The following is a 20434-nucleotide window of genomic DNA, read 5'->3' on the forward strand; positions in this document are numbered from 1 at the left end:
TCACAGATAATCAGTGAATAATTGAAACAATGGGATATATTTAGCCTTAAATTTGGCAAAAATATTCTAATCAGGTGATTCCGGGGATTATCAAACATATAGTAAAGCAGGATCCTATATTCTCTGTTGAAAGGAGGCCAAGCTGCTAAGCTATTTTGATAAATTTTTTGAAGTATTTGGGTTTCCCTGGTGGCTCAGCAGTAAAGAATCCACCTGTGATACAGGAGACCTAAGAGACACAGGTTTGATCCCTGAGTTGGGACGATCCCCTGCAGGAGGGCATGGCAACCCACTCCAGTGTTCTTGGCTGGAGAATCCCATGGACAGAGGAGCCTGGCGGGTCGCAAAGAGTCAGACGTGACTGAAGCAATCGAGCACCGCGTGGCATGCGGGATCTAGGAGCAATCAGGCGGGTGTGTACGCAGTGACTCAGTAACCCCCGATCTCAGTAAATGAATCAGAGAAACTGTAAACCCATTCCGGGCGTGAATGAGTCCGTCTCTCTCTCCGTACTCTTTGAGGCTGATGAGAGTGGAAGCAACTGTGGTGAACATAACTTGGGAAATGAAAAAGTCAGAAATGATAAAGAAAGTAGAAAATTATACGGGGATCAAAAGCAATGTAATACACATGCACACACACACACACACACACACGCACACACACATTCATGCACACCCACCATAAGCGATAACATTAAAAATACAGCTTGCTCTCCCATGTCTAAGCTCTGTCTCTATCAATCTCCTCTCAATACCTCTAGGATGATTGGTCTAGAATTTCAGCTCTTTTTTTCTTTTTTTTTAGATTAGGTTTAACCAGGACGATTTTCTCCCTTTCTTTCTTACCTTCACCTTTTACCTCTCACATTTTTCTGTTGAGTCTTCCACCAAGAAAAGACACTGGATACATCAAGGTTGCAAACGATGAGAGTGGTAGCGGAAGCTCTGAAACCTCTCTTTAGCTGGTCGTGGAGGTTCCGGGCCGCTGGAGCAAGAGACAAGACATTTCCCGGGATTAGCAGTTCGGGATTATTCCTACTGTTTCTGCCCAGTGTGTCCATCTTGAGGCATGGCCCATCAGACTGCTGCTCTACACACAATATGAGCAAACCCCTTGGCACCACCCCGATTCTTGGCATAAGCTTAGTTTTACGCAATATTGTCACAAAATAACAGGACCAGCTATTTCTCCTAACAGAAAGTTTTTAACATAGGACTTTGAATGTTTGCAATTATGTAACAGTAGTCATTTCAGGGCAGAAGCTGAAGACTGTCTAAGAGTGCAAGAATCTGCATCTGTGTTACTTTTGCCATGACAATTCTAGTGCAGAATCTGCGGAATAGTGCACCTTTCAACAAATAAAAAATAGCCTGTTCAGTTGTTGCTGCTTCTACAGTTAGTTATTTTGACACTTGTTCAGTCTGTTATTCTTCATGTTGTAATCAGATTTTTTTGCCTCACTTATTTGTCCACGCTTTATGTCTTTTATTCTAGTATAAATTATTGACCTCATCAAGTGGGTGAAGTAATAATGGAAAAGATAAGTTAAAATGTTTTTATAGAAAAAGAAACAGCATTTAGTCTTAGGATTTACCAATTTTATCTGTGTTTTGCTTCCAAAAGTTTTTCATCATGAAAGTGATCGGAAAATGTGGATATTATGAGTCCATAATATAAAAATAAATTGGTACAATAAATCAGCATGCTACATGAGAATTGCATATGAAATCTTGGGCAGATTGAGATCTTTTACAAACTGCAACGTGGATAAATCAGAAGCATGTACTTTAAGAGGTTTCCTTATTTTTTTTCCTATTGAAAACCTATTCAAGGGTTTTGTTTTTGATATCAGCATCGACCCATTTTTTTAGAAAGGAAATTTATGTATTCTGAAGCTGTAACACTTTCCAATTTTTGACACAGAGGCAATGCCCTCTTTTTGAGCTCTATTCTTTTGGGGAGCACGTTTGATTACATCACTAATCCATCAACACATTTCTTATTAATAGATTTAAAGCACAAACCCAGCTCACTCCAGGCATTTCCCAGTATGATCACCAGGTAAGCATATGAGATTTGTGTCTGATCTCCACGCTGTCTAAGGACATGGACATTCTCCCATTTTTTCCCAAAACCATTCTAGACGAAAACTCCTGTAACTTAAATAACTCCTTTTCTCCTCATCTAAACCTCACACTCACCAAGTCTTGAAAGCAATCAGAAAACGCCTCTCGATGTGTTCCAGTTGAGCCACAGTATTTTCCGTCACTGTCTTCTCAGGGTTTGGGCAGACAGATCGTCAAGTCCCGGCCTAGGAATCCACAGGTCACAGTGAATATGCTGCCTGCCCGCTTCATGTTTGCCAGCGGCGTCTGGCCCCAGCAGTGTTTACCACGTGCCAGTGTTAGTACTGTGGTTTCCTCTGTTCCATGGATTTACCTATACCTTTTAACTGTAGAGTTTCCTCGTTAATTAATGTTATAGCTTCTCTCTCAACTCAGCATGTTATGTTCAACCTTCCCTATCACATACACACACACACACACACAATTTAGAGGAACATGTGTATACAATTAGGTATGTAAACATTAGTGTATTTACATATTTGTAGCTATAAAAAATCTTAAATCATTTATCTCTGCTTACGTTTTATGTCTATGCTATGCTATGCTCAGTCACTTCAGTCGTGTCCAACTCTGTGCGACCCCATAGACGGCAGCCCACCAGACTCCCCCGTCCCTGGGATTCTCCAGGCAAGAATACTGGATTTGGTTGCCATTTCCTTCTCCAATGCATGAAAGTGAAAAGTGAAAGTGAAGTCGCTCAGTTGTGTCCGACTCTTAGCGACCCCATGGATTGTAGCCTAACAGGCTCCTCCGTCCATGGGATTTTCCAAGCAAGAGTACTGGAGTGGGGTGCCATTGCCTTCTCCGTTTATGGCTATAAACTTCCTCTACTATATCTCAGGGAAGGGATCATTGATTCTCTTCTTCAATATTTCTAAGCAAGTAGAATTAATTATCATTTAAAATGATTACAACTGCAACAGTATAGAATTAATTCCCAGTATAAATTCTACTCTTTCCTTGTGTAATATTTACCTATTAGTTCTACACTTCCCCTCTAGAACCGAACAAAACAGTTAGGCTAACATATGATAAGTGACACACGGTTTTTCATGGCAACTTTATTGTGTGCATTTTCCAAGATAAACTCAGGACAAATTAAAAAACAAAATACTTGAACAAAAACTGACCAGCCACCAAGTCAAGATGCTCTGCTTTTTAATTATTTGACCAATAAAGATATGGGAATAAATTTGTGGAAAAAAATTATGATAGTACCAGTAGAACTATTTCTAGTACCAAAACAGATAGCAGGAAGCCAATCAGTAATAATAGGAAAAACATTCTAGCAGCTTTCTGAAACATGTATGAAAAAGTGAAATCTAATAAGGCGAATCTTTAAAAAAGAGAAAAACTTGAAAACAAAAGACACTAACAGTAGGAAGCAACATATAAAGATGATATATCTTTTCAGTTTTGTTCCAAAAGAGCATTTAAAAATTACATACTTCCTTGGATAACAAGAGTTCTAAGAAAGAACTAGGTTTAAAGCTATGACAGATGCTGTCTCAAATAATCCCTAAATTATCCTTTTTCCCTGAGAAATGAGTATTTCTCATTAGACAGAAGGGAAAAAAAATAATACCATTTTTTCCTTCTATCATCTTGGGTTTTATAGTGTAGCAACATTTAAAAAGGTGTTTACATATATTATGTAAAAGAAGAACATTGTATCAATAGTAGTAACAGGGAATAAGGAGGTAAATTTAACTGATAATCCATGACTTTTCCCCACTGGGGCTATTTTTACCTAAACCTTTAAATATACTTAATTGTGTTCTCAAATCCAAATTTAAGTGAACTAAAAATGAACAAATAAAAGATTACTGTGCTGTTTCATGAAAAGAACAAAAGGTAAAGTCCCAAGATGCAAATGGAGTTGGTCTGGCAACACCAGAGTAGCTAGAAGAACATCACAGTATCTGTCTATCAAGAGCCCTAGACACATATCCAACAACTCCAAGTACAATGCTATTTACTGGCATCCAGATCATTTAATTCACTTCAACTAATACTATCTGAGCATCCATATGGCAGGCAATTTAGCTGTTACTAGAGATATGAAAATGAATAAATATGACCACTGCCCAATGACAGATTTTATTCATGTAATTATCAGGAAATGTATAATTCATCAGACAATTTTACAACATTCTTTGTTTCCATTCTGCAAAACTTCCCAGAGAATGTGTACATGCCTGTATGTTTGAGGGGATGGTATATGATCCCCAGACATGTGTGATTCCCAGCTCCACAAATTATGACTTGAGACATGTTGCTATGTCTCCCTGAAACTCATTTCATTTTCTCTAAGAATTGTCCTGATTCCTCCCAGGAGAGCACTTGAGATAATGCGTGTGTGTGTTGCCTAGGCCATAGGAAACACTCAATAAATATTAGTTATGATATTTGACTCATTAAATACTTGCTTAGGTGAACAAAATGTTCTGGAATCTTGTAATTTTAGATTTCATGTATTTCAACAGTTTCTTCATAGTGTTCAAATAAATTGGTTTCTCTAGGCAATGAATCTAAACAAATCTAAAAATATAACCCAGTATTCTTTATCCCAAGATCTTTTATTTAAGTTTTCATTTAGTTATTTCACCTAAATCTTACCTCTTTACATCTTTCTCCAGGGTACTTGCATATTTTAAAATAAGTTAATTACAACTTAGGCTACCTAGATAACTTGACCAAGTTTTTATAAATGTTTCTAGTGTTCTTGCCTGGAGAATCCCAGGGACGGGGGAGCCTGGTGGGCAGCCGTCTCAGGGGTCGCACAGAGTCGGACACGACTGAAGCGACTTAGCAGCAGCAGTAGAAGCAGGAAAGAAATATGACCCTAAGTCTTAATTAACTTCTCTTTTGTACATAGTGTAGGGTTTAAGTAGCTACTCACCTACATACCAGTGTAACTAACTATACAAATATATAAGTATAGCTGATCTTTGCAAATTATGATAGCAGCAAAACTGTGTTGCAATGTGAGTAGAATATATATTAAGATTTCTAAATTATGGTTACCAAGGGGGAAAGGAATAGGGATAAACTGGGAGATTGGGACTGATATATACTCACTGCTATATATAAAAATAGATAATTAACAAGGATAGCACAGGGAACTCTACTCACTGCTGTTATGACCAATGTAGGAAAGAATCTTTAAAAGTAGATAAATATATACATATAACTGATTCACTTTGCTGTACAGCAGAAACTAACATTGTGGATCAACTACATTTTACTAAAAATATAAAAATAAAATTTGAATGAAAATAAAAAGATTCTAAAGAAAATATAAACTTTTGTTTCTGAGTTATTGTGACAAATTGAAGGACATACAACATCATTGACAATTAGTGACCTTTACTTCATACAGGAACATCATGAAAAAATTTACCTTTTCCAGATTAATACTTCACTTTCACTGCCAGGATGGGTTAAATTACCACAGCTTCCTTTAGGTGTGACCATTCTCAGATAATATTTTAACAGCACTACATATTCTTGTAAGATGTGCATTTTAAGTGAAAAAAGTACTATGTCAACAGAGAAAAAGATTGACCTGTGAGTATTAGGTCAAAAAAAGACCTGGATACAGTTCAAGCAACACGGAAGCCAATAACGGTGGGCCTGACACTGACCGGGGCTCTTGGCCTTCTGTGATTAATGGAAATTCCCCAGAGGCCAGACCAGAAACCCAGGAAAGGCTTTACGAGGCCCCTGCTGCAGGAGCGGGACAGGGAGCAAGCCACACGTCCCTTGTTTCCTCTTTGCTGAGGGAGCAGGTTTGCTCCTTGTGCAGAACGAGAGCAGGACTGTGTTCAGGGCTGGGCCAGGGGCGGCTTCAGTGTTTTGCCCACATCCCTGCTAGTGTTGTGTGCAAGAGGCACACTCAGCGCCCCGCTTTTGCTCCCGGCTCTTCAGAAGCGGCAGTAGGCTTTTTGGTCATTTTGTATCTTTTCTCCAGAATTTACCCCAACTGCACATACCTGCACATAAGCCCCATACAGTTCTGGGGCTTCCCAGGTGGCAGTAGCCATGAAATTAAAAGACACTTGCTCCTTGGAAGGAAAGTTATGACCAACTTAGCATATTAAAAAGCAGAGACATTACTTTGCCAACAAAGGTCCGTCTAGTCAAGGCTGTGGTTTTTCCTGTGGTCATGTATGGATGTGAGAGTTGGACTGTGAAGAAGGCTGAGCGCTGAAGAATTGATGCTTTTGAACTGTGGTGTTGGAGAAGACTCTTGAGAGTCCCTTGGACTGCAAGGAGATCCAACCAGCCCATCCTAAAGGAGATCAGTTCTGGGTGTTCATTGGAAGGACTGATGCTGAAGCTGAAACTCCAATACTTTAGCCACCTTATGCGAAGAGCTAACTCTTTTGAAAAGACTGATGCTGGGAAAGATTGAAGGCAGGAGGAGAAGGGGACGACAGAGAATGAGATGTTTGGATGGCATCACTGACTCCATGGACATGAGTTTGAGTAGGCTCTGGGAGATGATGGACAGGGAGGCCTGGCGTGCCACGGTCCATGGGGTCACAAAGAGTCAGACACAACTGAGCAACTGAACAGAACTGAAGAGCTTATTCACCAATCATCCTTGCTTTTGCCTCATTCCTTTATTTAGTAAGTGTATAAATAAGAGCAGTAAGATAGAGTTGGAGAAGGGAATAGCAACCCACCCCAGTAGTCTTGCCTGGTCAATCCCATGGACAGAGGAGGCTGGCAGGCTATCGTCCAAGGGGTCACAAGAGTTGGACACGACTTAGTGGCTACACCACCACCAGCAGTGAGATACAGCAGCAAGCCGGTAAAAGCCTAGCTTCAAGCTCTAACAATAGGCTGAGGCTTCTGTCCCACTTGCCACCCTCTCATGCACAGTGAGAATGTGCTGTGCCATAATTCCAGGGCACAGGGCCATGGCAAGAGGAAGAAAGGGGCCCACGTGACCTGAGCAGGTCGACTAAGAATGTGAGAAACAAGGAAAAAGACGTCCTAGTTACAAACAAACGTCATGGGGATAAAACGTGCAGCATGGCAACACAGTTAATAACCCTGCACTGTATATTTGAAAGTTGCAAAGACAGTATATTTTATAAATTCTTCTCACAGGAAAAAAAATTGCAACTGTGTACATTGAAGGAGATTAACTAGACATTGTGTGATCATTTTGCAGTGTATCAGTCAGTTCAGTCACTCAGTCGTGTCCGACTCTTTGCGACCCCATGAACCTCAGCATATCAAATATAATTGTTGTATACTTGAAACTGATATAATGTGCTATGTCAATTATATCTCAATTTTTAAAACTTAAAATCAGAAAAAAAGAGAGTCCCCAGTCCTTCAAAGCATGTGGTTTAATAGGAAAACTCTTATGTAATCAAAGTGATATAAACACACATATATTATATGATATAATAATAATAATGCATAACAGAAATACTCCTTTGTACGTATTTCTATTTTACGCACATATAAAAACATCAGTCATAACACAGAGAAGTAAATGATTTTTCACAACACAGAGAAAGAAATAAGATACCATTATTTTGAAGAAGAAAAGGAAAAAAAAGATACTGATATTTTGAAATATTTAAATATTTAAAAATATTAAAAAAAAAAAAGATAAAAAAACCAAGTAGGTATTATGAGTTAACATCTTTGGTCAGTAGGGAGAACCACACAAAATAGTAGGCTAATCAGTTAGTTAAAATAAATGGATCCTCAAGAAAGTATTTATTCTCTACTCAAAAAAAAAAACAAAAAAACTTGTCCTTGCCAAGGGTAGTTCCTCTTCCCTCCACTTTGCTTGTAATAGTGCAAGTGTCTGTTTTTTTAAAAGAGTATCTTGATTTGGCTCTCTTTTCTCATAGTTGACAGAGGAACAAATAGAAATAGTATTTGCAACAGCAAGAACAACAATAATGCTTATTGCGGTCTTATCTATTTTACAAAATTGAAACATGTTAAACTGCAGTTTGAAAGGTTATTTTCCATTTACAGTATTAGAAAATATTGGCTTTATTCTTCATGTTGTACAATACATCCTTGAGCCTATCTTACCTCCAATGCTTTGTACCTCTCACTTCCCCACATTATATTACCCCTCACCCTGTAACTACCACTTGTCTACTTTAAAAAAAAAAAAAAGAAATATTTAAATTCACTACAAGAGAACTGATACTAGCTCAGACCCTGCCAAAAAACTTCTGGGCTACATGCGCCTCTTCTTTCCACTTTTGTTCCTCATTGCAACTTAAGTCCTTCCCACTAACCCAGTTTTGATGTAGATGTATGATTGTATCTCAAAGCAGATAATCTTCCATCTGAGACCAAACTCTGAGCCTTAGACCTGCCAAAAAGTTCACCTAATTTAACTTTCACTAACTTGGCCACCCCTTTTACATAAGTCCTACCAGTATCCAGCAAACCACTCCCATAAACTAAGCAAGGTCCCCACAGACCTGCCTTCTCCTGCTGCAGTCAGCTCACTGGAAATGCTGAGTCCATTCATTGAACAAGTACCTGCAAAGTGCCTGAAATGAATTGGGTTTGGGAAGTGGTCTGAGCACTGAAGAACTGATGCTTTTGAACTGTGCTGTTGGAGAAGACTCCTGAGAGTCCCTCGGACGGCAAGGAGATCCAACCAGTCCATTCCGAAGGAGATCAGCCCTGGGGTTTCTTTGGAAAGAATGATGCTGAAGCTGAAATTCTGGTACTTTGGCCACCTCATGCGAAGAGTTGACTCATTGGAAAAGACTCTGATGCTGGGAGGGATTGGGGGAAGGAGGAGAAGGAGATGACAGAGGATGAGATGGCTGGATGGCATCACTGACTCGATGGACGTGAGTCTGAGTGAACTCCGGGAGTTGGTGATGGACAGGGAGGCCTGGTGTGCTGCAATTTATGGGGTCACAAAGAGTCGGACACGACTGAGCGACTGAACTGAACTGAACTGAACTGAACAAAGGGGAGCAAAACAAAGTTCCTATCCTGGATAACTGTACATTCCAGTGAAATAGACTCCCAACACAGTTAATTTCAGTCAATTATTAAAAACACAAAACATTTATAAAACACAAGGAAAGGAGTACTTAGTTCAAATTAGAAGAGATGAGGAGACAGAAAGACCCGCATCAGTTGGACGGCCGTGAGACCCAGCTTGCCCCGAGAAGTGTGGGCTCACACTTGTTGTCTCGATGTAGCTTCTTCATAGTCTCTCATTTCACTGTAAAACATATCCTAGCTCAGATGAAAAGTGATATTCACAAGCAGTTACAGTTTAGCCAGTGTTGTAAAGAAAAATGGCGTGAAACCAAGGGAAATCAGAGCAAGATATTCCAGAGTGTGCATCATGTGTAAATTCCGGAAGTGAGAAAGTGTGAAACAAGTAAATGCAAGAAAACCATCATCATCGGGACGTGGCACTTAAAGGCTGGCAGGCTGTGAAGCCAGCAGGGGAGAAGGAGCCACAGAAGATGGAGCTTGAACTTGTTCCTTCAAATCACGGGGAGCCACTGAAGGGTTTAAATAGACCAATGATGAGGGACGATATGATCCTCTTTGCGCTTCAAAAAATCAGCCTGCCCGACAAAGGAGGGTTGCAGTGGCCACTGTGAAGGTATATAATGGGAAGTACCCATTAAAGCGCTGGTTTGGAAAGCAGCCCTATCCAGGTCTAAGTCACACTCTGATTAAAGCCCTGACGGGTGGAGGAGGATTGGGTCGGGAATTTGGTATGAGTGGATGCAAACTATTCCATGTAGAATGGATGAACCACAAGGCCCCATATAGAGCACAGGAAACTATACTCAATGTCTTCCATAAACTGTGATGGACATGAATATGAAATAGAATATTATAAATTCTTATCTGTATGACTCCCCTTAAGGGATCACTGTCTTCTCACGGCAAAGGGGCTTGCATGGTTCATCAAAGCTATGAGCCATTCCATGTAGGGCCACCCAAGATGCATGGTCACAGCAGAGAGTTCCGACAAACCATGATCCACTGGAGGAGAGAATGCAAACCACCCCGGGATATGTGCCGTGATAACCTCATAACCTGTATAAAAGGACAAAAAGATACGACACCGAAAGACGAGTCCCCCAGGTCGGAAGGTGTGCAATATGCTCCTGGGGAAGAGCAGAATAGAACTACAAGCAAACCCAGAAAGAAGGCAGCGCCTGGGCCAAAGCAGACGTGGTACCTGGTGGTGGGTGTATCTGGTGAGGAAAGCAGAGTCGGATGCTGTGAAGAACAGCATTTCACAGGAGCCTGGACTGTTAGGTCCATGAATCAAGTAAATTGGACATGGTCATAAGAATAAACATTGACATCTTAGGAATCGGTGAACTAAAATGGGTGAGAATGGGCAAATTTAACTCAGATGACCATTTAATCTACTACTGTGGGCAAGAATCCCACAGAAGAAATGGACCTTTAGACACTGAAGAGATCAAGAAGAGATGGAAAAAGTACACAGTAGAACTATACAAAAAGATCTTCATGAACTGGATTACTGTGATGCTGTGGTCAGTGACCCAGAGCCACACACTCTGCAGTGTGAAGGCAAGTGGGCCTGAGGAAGCACTGCTCTTAATAAAGCTAGTGGATGCAATGGGATTCCAGTGGAGCCATTCACAACCCTAAAGGATGATGCCATCAGGGTGTTGGCATCCAGCGTGTCAGAAAATCTGGAAGACCCAACAGTGGCCATGAGACTAAAAATCATCCCAGTTCACTAAATAACGTGCTACCCATCAGACAAGTCCACCCATCTCCCATGAGAGTAATGTCATGCTGAAAATCTGGCAGGCTAGGCTTCAGTGTAATGTGAACCAAGAACTTCCAGATGTCCAAGCTGGGTTTAGAAAAGGAAGAGGAACCAGGGATCAAATTGTCAACATTCGCTGGATCATAGAGAAAGCAAGGGAATGCCAGAAAAACATCTATCTCTGTTTCATCGACTATACTAAAGCCTTTGTGTGGATCATAACATACTGTGGAAAGCTCTTAGAGTGATGGGAATACCAGACCATCTTATCTGTCTTCTGAGAAACCTGTATGAGGGTCAAGAAGCAACAGTTAGAACCCTGCATGGAACAACTGATTGGTTTAAGATCGAGAAAGGCGTATGACAGGGTTGTCTGCTGTTACCCTGTTTGTTTAACTTATACGCTGAGCACATCATGGGAAATGCCGGGCTGGATGAGTTACAAGCTGGAATCAAGATAGGCGGGAGAAACATCAACAACCTCAGATATTCGGATGATACCACTCTAATGGCAGAAAGTGAAGGGGAACTTAAGAACCTCTTGATGAGGGTGAAGGAGGAGAGAGAAAGAGCTGGCTTAAAACTAAATACTAAAAAACTAAGAGCATGGCATCTGCCCCCATTACTTCATGGCAATTAGAGGGGGAAAGGTGGAAGCAGTGACAGATTCCCTCTTCTTGGCTCTAAACTCACTGCGGATGGTGACCAGCCATGAAATCAGAAGACAATTGCTTCTCGTCGGGAAAGCAATGACAAACCCAGACAATGTGTTGAAAAACAAAGACATTACTCTGTGGACAACGGTCCGTGTAGTCAAGGCCAAGTCAAGGCTACGGCCTTCCCAGTGGTCACACATGACTGTGAGAGCTGGACCGTAAAGAAGGCAGATCACCAAAGAAATGATGCCTTTGAACTGTGCTGCTGGAGAAGACTCCTGAAAGTCCCTTGGACAGCAAGATCAAACCAGTCAATCTTAAGGGATATCAACCCTGAATACTCCTTGGAAAAACTGATGCTGAAACTGAAGCTCCAGTATTTTGGTCATCTGATGTGAACATCCAACTCATTGGAAAAGACCCTGATGCTGGGAAAGATTGAGGACAGAGGAGAAGAGGGCGGCAGAGGATGGCGTGGCTGGATGGCATCACTGACGCAATGAACGTGAACTTGGGCAAACTTTGGGAGACGGGGAGGGACAGGGAGACCCGGCACGCTGCAGTCCGTGGTGGCAAAGAGTCGGGCACAACTGGGTGACTGAGCAGCGACACATGTATGACTGAATTTATCTGCTAAAACGCAGAAATTAGCACAGCATTGTAAATCAACTATACTTCAATAAAGTAAAATTAAAAATAAATAAATTCTGATATTGCCACTTGCTTTGTTACAAGCACAATTCTAGGGTCACACTGCCTGGTCTAAAACCTCATTCAAATATTTACCGTCTCTCTGAGCTTTAGGAAGTTCATAGGGACCTTCCTCACTGCGCCTGCTTTGTCATCTGCTCAATAAAGAAGCAACGCCTCTGCCTTCACAGTGCTTTAATCAAGGTTAAATATGTGACTGCAGATCATTTCCTTTGAACAGTATCTGAGATACACGCAAGTGAAACTTCTGTTCACATATATTTTGCTGAAGACTTACAAAACAGATATTTGTTGAAAAATTTTATAATTTATAACTTACAAGCATAATGAGATCCTCTATAGAGGATGTAAGACACAACTTGAAAATGAAAATTAGTGCTCTTCCAGGGCCCGAGAGGACGACTGCTCTACCTACAAGGGGATGAGAATGGCAGAAATGTTCTCCTAGCTGTCAGAAGTCCTTTCTCCCTTTTGTTAGTATGATCCACTCAAAGGAAAAAAAGAATGACTAGAAAGAACCTCACTGAAACGATGTCTCACAATTACATGAAGCAGAATTATCTCCAGCCAGTCAGTAGTAGCAGCAGGTGGATGATAGCACGTATCTAACTAGTGCATTACAACTTTTCAAAAACATTTTCCAAAATGTTGAAGATTTTTAAATACTAGGTTATTCTCTTTAGGTTATCTCCTACCTCTTAGAGCAATAACATTACAAAAAAATACATCTTTACATATCAAATAGTTGCTGGAGAAATCATAAATTAAATGCAAAGGCACCTGTACGCCGGACGTTGCTGGGGGCCCACACCACACTCCCTAGAGCCAGCTTCAGCCACAGTGTGGCAGGAAGAGCCTGTGTGTACTGTGGGCTTCCCTCCTTAAGCTCTCAGAGCCTCTTACTCTACAGGTGCAGCACTTAAGCACAAGGAGATATATATACATAAAATCTCCAAGAGCAACCTTCAGGCAGTGAGACGAGAGTGTCAGTGGGTGATGTCCTAGCCCCACATTCTTTGGAAGGATAACTCTGAGGTTCATTCCACCTGGTTGCCCAAAGGACCCCCCAGCAAGTCTGAGTCCAGTTAGTTGCTTAAACTACCTACCAACTAGCTCGAGATCCCACCTTTAACTGGTTTTCCCCCCTTGTCTCTCTCACGTTCCCTCCTTGTCTCTCTCACTTTCCCCATTGCTTCACTGCAGCATTCTGGGATCAAATAAACTACCTGTGCCTAAACCAAATCTAAATCAAGTCTGTGCCTAAATCAGACGATTTGCTTTTGGGAGACCCCTGCCTATGATAAGAATCTGATTACATTGAATTTTAATCTAATCATCTCTGTAATAAAGCCCAAGCATTCTTAATAAGTTGCACGGATAATCACATGAGTTGATCTATTGTCAGATCAGATCAGATCAGTTGCTCAGTCGTGTCCGACTTTTTGCGACCCCATGAATCTCAGCATGCCAGGCCTCCCTGTCCATCACCAACTCCCGGAGTTCACTCAGACTCACATCCATCGAGTCAGTGATGCCATCCAGCCATCTCATCCTCTGTTGTCCCCTTCTCCTCCTGCCCCCAATCCCTCCCAGCATCAGAGTCTTTTCCAATGAGTCAACTCTTCGCATGAGATGGCCAAAGTACTGGAGTTTCAGCTTCAGCATCATTCCTTCCAAAGAAATTCCAGGGCTGATCTCCTTCACAATGGACTGGTTGGATCTCCTTGCAGTCCAAGGGACTCTCAAGAGTCTTCTCCAACACCACAGTTCAAAAGCATCCATTCTTCGGCCCTCAGCCTTCTTCACAGTCGAACTCTCACATCCATACATGACCACAGGAAAAACCATAGCCTTGACTAGATGGACCTTTGTTGGCCAAGTAATGTCTCTGCTTTTGAATATGCTATCTAGGTTGGTCATAACTTTCCTTCCAAGGAGTAAGTGTCTTTTAATTTCATGGCTGCAGTCACCATCTGCAGTAATTTGGGAGCCCAGAAAAATAAAGTCTGACACTGTTTCCCCATCTATTTCCCATGAAGTGATGGGGCCAGATGGCATGATCTTATTTTCTGAATGTTGAGCTTTAAGCCAACTTTTTCACTCTCCACTTTAACTTTCATCAAGAGGCTTTTTAGTTCCTCTTCACTTTCTGCCATAAGGGTGGTGTCATCTGTATATCTGAGGTTATTGATATTTCTCCTGGCAATCTGGATTCCAGCTTGTGTTTCTTCCAGTCCAGGGTTTCTCATGATGTACTCTGCATATAAGTTAAATAAACAGGGTGACAATATATAGCCTTGACATACTCCTTTTCCTATTTGGAACCAGTCTGTTGTTCCATGTCCAGTTCTAACTGTTGCTTCCTGACCTGCATACAGATTTATCAAGAAGCATGTCAGGTGGTCTGGTATTCCCATCTCTTTCAGAATTTTCCACAGTTTCTTGTGATCTACACAGTCAAAGGCTTTGGCATAGTCAATAAAGCAGAAATAGATGTTTTTCTGGAACTCTCTTGCTTTTTTCATGATCCAGCGGATGTTGGCAATTTGATCTCTGGTTCTTCTGCCTTTTCTAAAACCAGCTTGAACATCAGGAAGTTCACGGTTCACATATTGCTGAAGCCTGGCTTGGAGAATTTTGAGCATTACTTTACTAGCGTGTGAGATGAGTGCAATTGTGCAGTAGTTTGAGCATTCTTTGGCATTGCCTTTCTTTGGGATTGGAATGAAAACTGACCTTTTGCAGTCCTGTGGCCACTGCTGAGTTTTCCAAATTTGCTTGCATATTGAGTGTAGCACTTTCACAGCATCATCTTTCAGGATTTGGAATAGCTCAACTGGAATTCCATCACCTCCACTAGCTTTGTTCGTAGTGATACTTTCTAAGGCCCACTTGACTTCACATTCCAGGATGGCAAGAATACACAGAAGACCTGTACAAAAAAGATCTTCACGACCCAGATAATCATGATCTATTGTCAATAATTCTAATCAATTTTCATTTTCATGACTTCCTCTGTTTTCACCAGAGTCAGGTTGCTGATATCAAAATAATTACGTGTGCCTTACTATTTCTATCACCATAGCTCATTAGAAAGTCTTCTGTAACATCCACTCAAATATTCTATTGTGGGAAAGGAATTAATATTCACGACAGTAGGATAATTTTCAAATTTCAAAGTGAATGTATCTCAACAAGAAATTAGTTATCTAATGTTAGAGATATGGCATCATATTTGCATGGCCAGTACTCCAGACCTGTACAATGTGCACAATATTTTGCTCAAGATTTATTCAGCAAAATAGATATATCTTTAAAGTTTTATTTCTTCCTCTGTCAGACTGACTGTTGACACTCTAGTGAATTGTTTAGAAAATGAATGCTGCATCTTCCTTTCGGCTGACAGGTTTCTGCGGTTTGCTGCTTATTAGTTTTGTTTGTTGTGACCTAAAATGCAGGATCTATTTTCCCCCATGTTGTTGAGTATTTTTTCCTTACTGAACTAGAAGAAAATAAACAGAATGTTCTTATTTACAGGTAAGTACTGAGTTGTCCTTCAAATCTACTTTGAATTTCCATTAGCTTCTCCCTCCATGCCTCAAATCTTAAAAATGTAAAAGAATCTAATGCGCAATTTGAGAATTTTTTTTAGCTCTTTGTGTTGGCGTTGTAAAATATAGAAATTTTTTTCCACGATCAGAAAAGTCATGTCATTGAAATCTCTCAAAACTGTTGGCACTGAAATAAGAACAAGACTAATGGTATATTCAAAGCAATTATTTTTAGAAAGAATCAAATTTTTGTCATTCATCTCCCCACCCCTCCATCTTTCCATTCATCAAACTTGTATTAAACGCCTAAAATGCGGGGCATTGAGTTGGACGCCAGAAATAGCAGGCCTGAATATCCCAGGCTCTGACTTGAACAAACTCAACCTAGTTAAATAAACAAACAGGTAAAAGATGACTGAATTTTACTTTGACAGGTACTATAATTGAAGTGTCTTCTTGAGGCAGAGGGAAGGCAGAGGCTTGAGAAAGAATCCCATTCACTCAGGACACCTTCATGGAGGAGGTTTTACTCAAAACGAGTTTTGAAAGGTGAGCTAGGAAGACAAGAAGGTAGGTATATTGGGCACAGGCAGTGATAGCAATAAGTAACGGACAATTTTCACATTTACTTTGTGCTGTTTTGTTCAGATTTGGTTGGGAAATGCAAGTGCTTTGGGTTTTGTTTTTTTCTGTAGTACAGGAAAGAGTAGGAAAGAATTCATGCTGGCAAAGAAAGCAAAGGGCTGGGCTTGAGGGAATTTGGATTTAACACCACAGGCAATTAAAGTCTCTCAATAATTTTAACACAACAATATCTGTGTCTCAGGCCCTGTGCGGGTTGGAAGGCACTGGGCACGGAGCGGGGATGAGCGCTGGGAGCAGCGTCCGGGGGAGAGAAGCTGCGCCAACGGTCCCGGGCCGCACCTTCTCCTGCTGTCGCTCCCTTGTCACCGCGCGGAGCGCTTCCTCCGCTGTTCCCCGGAGTAGGTCCCGGGCAGAGCGACAGGCTCATAACTGACTCTCCATAAAGGTTTTCAGAAAACAAGACCAAATATATAGTAATGAAAAGACACCCACTAAAGAATGAACGAGATAACAGAGACTTGGAAAGGTGAGTTCAGAATGAAATGGAAAGAAAGAAAGAAAGATGCTGCTAAGTCATGTCTGACTTGCAACCCCATGAACCGTGGCCCGCCAGGCTCTCTGTCCATGGGATCCTCCAGGCGAGAATACTGGAGGGGGTTGCCATGCCCTTCTCCAGGGGATCTCCCCAACCCAGGGATCAAACCCAGGTTCCTGCATTGCAGGTAGATGCTTTATGGACTGAGCGACATGGGAAGCCCCACATAGATATCTAAAGAAATGGAATCAGATATCTAATAAATATTTTCAATCAAAATCAACATGATTTGGTGGTAAATTTGAAGAAAGCAAGTTATGGTAATTCTGAAAATACTTTTAAAGTAATACAAGTTAAATGGGAAAAAAAAAGATCAGAAATTGAGAAGACCCTTGATTGACTTGCTTGTTGTTACGGAAACTGGTTTGTTGGTACTACTATTAACTGACAAAAGCAGCAGATTTTGGGGTTGCTGTTGGTGTCGGATTCATGCTGTAGGACAACAGCAGAGAGTACTTTGCGCAGGAAAGGCTATGGGTGTGTTGGTTTGTAATGTGGTGAGTTTTAGACAGCCCTTGGGATTTTCAGGCAGGCCTATCTGGTAAAACATCTAGGAAGAGAGATATATAGACAGATGGAAGACAGATAGATGATCCATAGGTAGATGGAAGATAGGTGAGCGGCTAGATGAATAGAGCTGAGATATTAGAGGCAGAGAAACACACCAGTTAGAAAATAAAGGACATACAAATATGGTCGTCATTTGTGTTTGTAGAGTCTGCAGCTGAATGATTAATGTGATTGTCCCTCCCCGCCCCCCAAAAAAGGATATCGATTTAGAAGAAAATCAGAGAGTATAAGAAGATCAAGCAATATAGACAATAAAAAAGTAGTAAAGTAACCAAAATTGGGAGTTCAAAATAGACATTCTAAAAAAAGTGTTGTCAAATGTGACAAATGTTAGAAACCAAGTAAGCTTGTCCAATGTTATATTTTCAGTTTATAAATTCATATATTTTATTTGTGGGTAAATTGTGTGAATATATCCATGCTCTCTAGACGAAAGCTAAAAGTTCTCAAAGTCAGTAACGTTAAACACAAAGTGATTGCACAGACGATAATATTTCACAATAAAGTCAGAGCTCACGTAAATGGAGATAACAACAGAGTTGGTTTTGATAGAGAAAATGGAAACCAAATGACCGACTGGCAACTGCTCACAACTCCCTCTTTTTCCTAACCAGAGCACACTCAGTCTGAACTTCTGTGGGGGTTTTTTGTTGTTTGTTTTTTGTTTTTTAATTTAACATACGACGTCTCAGAGTTGTCCCAACCACATAATGATAAATGACTTAAATTTTCAAAGTGAAGCAAAGTTCTTATTCTCAAAGCTAATAATCAACCACCAGCCCAATAATTAGAATTAATATTTGGCTGAATAATGGAGAAGAAACATAGTGACCAACAAGGCCTTTTGCATAGGAGATATATATGAGATATATAGAGAGAGAGACACACGCACACACACACACACACGCACACACACGCACACACACACACACATATATATGCTGTGCTGTGCTCAGTCGCTCAGTCGTGTCTGACTCTTTGTGACCCCGTGGACTGTAGCCTTCCAGGCTCCTCTGTCCATGAGGATTCTCCAGGCAAGAATATTGGAGTAGGTTACCATGCCCTTCTCCAGGGGATCTTTCCAACCCAGGGATCAAACCCAGATTTCCCACATTGCAGGCAGATTCTTTACCATCTGAGCCACCAGGGAAGCCCAAGAAAACTGGTGTGGGTAGCCTATTCCTTCTCCAGGGGATCTTTCCAATCCAAGTATTGAACTAGGGTCTCCTGCATTGCAGGTGGATTCTTTATCATCTGAGCTACCAAGGAAGTCCATACACACACACACACACACACACACACACACACGTATATATAAATGGAGCAAGGCAACCCACTCCAGTATTCTTGCCTAGAGAATCCCATGGACAGAGGAGCCTGGTGGGCTACAGTCCATGGGGTCGCAAAGAGTTGGACAAAATTGATGTGACTTAACACACACACATGCACACACACACACACACACATATATATTAGATAATTATATATATATTGCAATTAGATTACATAATATATACTATATATTTAAATATACAATACATATTAGAAAACATTGAATATATTATAAAATTTATATACTAAAAGATAATTATGTAAACTGAAAACTACTTTTGTGTTTCAGATATATGTTATATTCAGCAGTGTTTCCTTTAAAATAACTATATAAATAAGAAACATATCTACTTACCCATAGGAAAAAAACACAGAACCTGAGAATATCTGATTAAAATAATTTGTAAGTAAAAATCGGAAATATTTCCTCAAAAAAAATCTTATCCTCATTGTAACATAAAAATACTACATGCGTGTTACAAGAAGCAACTATTTTTATTTACAACTACAGGAAGACAGCTTTTACCAGCATACCTTTGTGTTCTTATTGCCCGTGACATTGAAAGCTTCTTCGATCAGTATTTGATGATGTTAATGATCATGCCAACACTACAGATCAAATAACCCATCTTTTTGGGTAACTGTCAGCATTTTACTGTTCCCATCACCCAAGAAAAGCTGCAATTACAGCTCACTAAGTGCTAACACGGGATATACTCTGTGATGAACGTCCATCTTATGTTGTCTCAGTTGGTTTCAACCACTGTATTCTTAGGGTAACTGGTTAAGTATTCAGTTAAACAGGGGTGTAGCTGGTATATAGTAAAAATGGTACATCTAGTTTTAGACTGAAATTTAAGTTTCTGTCCTTAACTACTATGCTGAAATCAGCAAACTCAAAAAATACACAACCCATCGATTTATCTGTTTAAAAAAGACCCATAATTTTCACTTGCAGTGTAAGATGGTAGGCTGGAAATATATATTTGTGTGTTATCCATCCCTCCAACTACTCTGAAAAGATTCTGAAGTATAAAATAAATAACTTCCTACTAGAGACAATAATGAGAGGTACATCAAGGAATAAAAGATATTTCAACAAACTTTTCAAAGATTAAGGGATATGTGAGCAGATTGACAGATGAAAGAGAAGAGCTAAAACTACAGGCCAGAACGTGCCATAAAAATAGTGCTAAATAGCTGTGAAAATATTCACCTGATGGTAACCTGGAAAGGATTTGGTCTTGAAGTCAACCAGTACAACAAAGAACAAAAGTGAGAAATAATATTAAAAACAGGAAGATTGATTTAAAATGTTTACAACAAATAAATTTGCCAATCAGCAGCATAATTTCTCTTCTAATATCTCTGCACTGACAGCCAGACTTTCCCCTGGGGCATAACGTTTGATAGCATACTCCAAAAAAAGAAAAAAGAAATAATCTGTTTGGAGAAAACCAAAGTATGAGTCTAAAGCAAGCAGCCTCCAAAAGCTCTTGTTCTTATATTTGTGTGGCCCA

The 20434-nt window shown here is 40.4% G+C and overlaps 1 long non-coding RNA gene across 2 annotated transcripts in view; it reads right to left on the reverse strand.

Moving 5' to 3' along the window:
• Window positions 1-20434, reverse strand: part of LOC133260780 (uncharacterized) — a 181235-nt gene that overhangs the window by 8108 nt on the left and 152693 nt on the right. For both annotated transcript variants that reach the window (XR_009740964.1, XR_009740963.1), the window contains 2 exons: window positions 2205-2314; window positions 849-987 (listed from right to left, as the gene is read on the reverse strand). This is a non-coding gene — a long non-coding RNA (uncharacterized LOC133260780). The remainder of the gene's footprint in view (window positions 1-848; window positions 988-2204; window positions 2315-20434) is intronic.

Source organism: Bos javanicus, chromosome 14 (genome assembly GCF_032452875.1).
Source record: "Bos javanicus breed banteng chromosome 14, ARS-OSU_banteng_1.0, whole genome shotgun sequence".
Classification (NCBI taxonomy): Eukaryota; Metazoa; Chordata; class Mammalia; order Artiodactyla; family Bovidae; genus Bos; species Bos javanicus.